Here is a 3,941-nt window from a genome sequence, read left to right on the forward strand (position 1 = left end):
TAGCACATAAAAATTCTTCGGCCTGCTTGTTTATGAAAATTTTCAGGAATCCAGTAGTCCCAGGCTGTTGCAAATGATCCCTGCCAAAGTAAAGAACGAGCTTTTACATCTAGTTCCTCTTACCACAGAGGAAAAGACGTAATTCGTAGGTTTGAGAGGCAGGCTATATTTTATTTGGCCACGGCATGACAATCCAGTTAGTTAATTACCTAAAAAGGATCCAGGTTTTTAGTGAGATCCTGGAACAATGAGGTCTTCACACACAAGGTCAGATGCTGATTGGTCAAGGTCAGATGCTGCACACCAGTTGCTACACTACTTGTCCTTTTGGACTGAGTAGAAATGATGGCACCTAAAGTGTCATGCGTAGGGGACCTTGGGGTCTTTGGAGGATAACTCTGGAGTAGCTCAGCGTAGCCCCTAAGGATTTTATGAGTCAGGCCTTTGAAGAAAGCTGGCTTTGACTGACGATGAGCGTTTACTTCATCACCATGGACCACTGTCAGCTTCTGAACCTGAGTTTTTCATGACGGATGCCATCTGACAAAAGCCAGAAACTTGGGTCCACATGGAAATATTTTAAAAACTTCTCCTTGAGAATTTCATACACAAATACTATGAAATATGATCATATCTACTTGACTCCCCTCCTCAAATCCCCCCATGTACTCACCACCAACATGTCCCCCCAACCTCCTGTTCTTTTAAAAAAATTTTTGATAACCCACTAACACAACCTTCCTAATGCTGCGACCCTTCAATTCAGTTCCTCACATTGTGACCCCCCCAAACCATAAAATTATTTCCTTCCTACTTCATAACTGTAATTTTGCTGCTGTTATGAATCATAACGTGAACCTCTGTGTTTTCCGATGGTCTTAGGCAACCATCATGTGACCAAAGAGGGTGGAGACCCACAGGTTGAGGATTACTACTCTAAGGCCAGCCTGTATGCCCATGTGTGCATGAGTGTGTGTGGCCATCCATTGGAGTCTGGGCACTGGCACGTCCTCAATAATGAACAAGTCTCCTCCAGGAACTCTACACAGCCAATAGCTCCTAAGTACAGGGCTTGGCTTGGGACCACCTCCCACGGGATTATGTCTGGCTTGGTCTTGTGTGGGTCTTCTGCAGGTAACCACCACTGTAGTATGAAATTATGCTTAGGTTTGTTGGTTGGTTGGTTGGTTTTAAGGAGATAGAGTTTCTCTGTAGAGAGCTAGCTGTCCTGGAACTTGTTCTTTAGACCAGGCCTGATTCAAACTCATCTGGCTCTGTCTCCTGAGTGCTGGGATTAAAGGCATGTGCTACCACCACCCAGCTGCTTTGTTTGTTTTTTAAAACTATGAGCATGTGACATTCAGAACAAAATATGCCCGGTCTCTCTGTCTGTCTCCTTTATCTCCTAGATTAGTATTGGTCTGAATAGTCATCTGAGCAGCTAAAATGGAAACAAATTATTTCATAATGATATCTAATTTGTACCTATAGATTGAGCCTGTACCTCTATGCCTCCACTAGGAGTGACCCTATCTCCTGTGCCCCGTTCCTCAGGCACATGGGTGTCCCTGTCCATCATGCTCTGGCTAATGCTTCTTTTAATGAGTGTGGAGGCAGCCTTGTAAGAGAAGGGAAGGGAAGAGATGCAGCTTGCACCCTAAGGTGCTGGTGGAGGACACACAAGTGCTGTTCCCTGGCAGCCAGGCAGAGCGGCCCCACGTTGCCATGGTGATGGGAGTGCATCGATGCTAAATGTCTGAATAACCCCCACCTTTTAAAATAGCAGCTGGTCAGTGCCACCGCCATCCTTGAATTGCTCTCTCTCTCAAGTCACCGTTTGGCCTGAGCTGTCTTGCTTTCTGTTGACAAATGGTCGTCCTTCACAGTCAAACCACTAAGAGCACTCTAATTAATGAATGTGCTAATTATCCTGCCCAACTCTCAGGACATTTGTCTAAGTGACCTGTCACACGGAGTGACGCAGCTAGTGCTGAGTCCCGAGGGTCTGGAGGCAGGGTCTGGGCATGAGGCCGTGGCTTTCTAACCTTGGAGCTGTGGGGTACTTCTGGTGAAGTTGTCTGAAGCAGAAGGCAGGTGTCTTGGGGACACGATATTTCCTGCAATGAATGTCTGCTTTCCTTTTAAAAAGAATCTCTCTTCGGGGGCAGAGAAGCATGGCTCAATTGGTGAGCCCCCGGGGACTGCTAAAGCATAGATTCAGAAGGACCAGGAATTCTAACGACTCCCAAATGATTCAACAGCAGTACTTAGAATGATTGGCCCACCAAGTTGGACCAAACATGGTGTGTGTGTGTGTATGTGTATTGTTGTGATTCTAAAAAGATAAATAGATATAGATTTAGATATAGATATAGAACGTAAATAGATTATGTTCTAACATGTGGGGGAAAGGGATGTCTCAGTGGACCCATGCCAAGGCATCTCTTTCCCCTGAGGGACCAGCCATAGCATAGAACAGAGTTTATTCAGGGCATGGGAGGGGAGTTAAGAGGGTAGTAGAGGCAGAGAAAGGCAGAGAGAGGGAGAGAGTAGAGAAGTAGAGGCTGGCCATGACCACGTGGAGAGAGGGGGGAAAGGAATGGGGAGAGAGGAGGAGCAAGGAGGCAAGAGGCAAGAGAGCAAGAGTAAGAGAACTAGGAGTGGGCAAGCAGCCCCTTTTATAATGGGCCAGGCCTACCTGGTTGCTGCCAGGTAACTGTGAGGGCGGAGTCCAGACAGAATACCTACATGTATGGTGTGTGTCCTTGGCCAAGTTTTTGATAAAAGTAGGCATATTTTAAGGATGATTTCCTTTTAATTATGTGTACATCTGGGTGGAGGAGGTGCTCGTAAGCACTGGAGCTCAGACATCAGATGTGGGTGCTGGGGACCAAACTCAGGTCTTCTGCAAAAGTCATCCCTCCAGTCCCTGGGAGGGATAATTTATCCCCTGGAGGGCTGCACAGAAGGACAGCTGTAGAAGCTTTTGGCCCAAACCAGGTGCCAGGACACAGCTGTCCATTGCCTCGCACTGCCAGCGGCTCACTCAGTATAGACTGCGCAAGTGCAGCAGCAGTGTGGCCTGCTGTAGGTCACCCTGCCCTGCCGGGAATCCAGGACCCACTCTCCCTCCTCGCCCCTCCCCCTCCCAACCCTGCACCCCTGCCTTTTTGTTCCGTCTCAGCAGCTCTATATTGAGATAAATGGCATTTCCAGAGGCTTCACCTCTGGTAAGTGCTCCTCTGCCGCCCGCAGCCAGAATCTTAATGTGCGCTCCGTGATTTAATGGCTATGTAGGCTGGCTATTAACACACTCTTCTTGGGTGGAGTGGACTCATATCTCCACCACCGGCTCTTCACGCTCATTTGGTGACTCTGGGGAGCTCCGAGGGGGGCGTTCCTGAGCCACTTACCAAAGGTCTTCTCAGCCTGTTGTAAGTGGCTTCATGCTCTGTTCCCTGTGTAGAGGGGATCTGGAAGGTTTAGGAATTAAGCAAGATCCTCCCTTTCCTGTCTCCCACAGAGCTGGGAGGAGTCCCAGGGGATGCTGTCCTTTAAGTGGGCACACTGAGCACCCCTTCAAACACAGTGAACATAACCACCAGAGCAGCAGAGAGATGGAAGTGAGCTTTAAGACAAGTATGGGATACAGAAACATTTAAAAACCAGAAAATTGGCTGGCTGGAGAGATTGCTCAGCAGTTAAGAACATGCACTGTTCTCACAGAGGACACAAGTTCAGTTGTCAGAACCCACATCTTTTGCTCATAACTGCCTGTAATTCCAACTCCAAAGGGATCAATCCATGGGTACACAACACACACACACACACACACACACACACACACATACACACACACTCACACACATACACACTCACACACACACACACTCACATACACACACAGAGAGACAGAAAGAGAGAGAGAGAGAGAGAGAGAG

At 47.8% G+C, this 3,941-nt stretch overlaps 1 pseudogene across 1 annotated transcript in view; it reads left to right on the plus strand.

Moving 5' to 3' along the window:
* The first annotated feature begins 470 nt into the window (after positions 1–470).
* The window catches only part of LOC116104721, an 8,796-nt pseudogene continuing 5,325 nt past the window's right edge, over positions 471–3,941 (plus strand). Inside the window, exons 1-2 of the transcript XR_004123950.1 lie at positions 471–501; positions 3,001–3,087. The product of XR_004123950.1 is annotated as an E3 ubiquitin-protein ligase synoviolin pseudogene (transcript). The remainder of the gene's footprint in view (positions 502–3,000; positions 3,088–3,941) is intronic.

Source organism: Mastomys coucha, unplaced genomic scaffold (assembly GCF_008632895.1).
Source record: "Mastomys coucha isolate ucsf_1 unplaced genomic scaffold, UCSF_Mcou_1 pScaffold22, whole genome shotgun sequence".
In the NCBI taxonomy this organism is placed as follows: domain Eukaryota; kingdom Metazoa; phylum Chordata; class Mammalia; order Rodentia; family Muridae; genus Mastomys; species Mastomys coucha.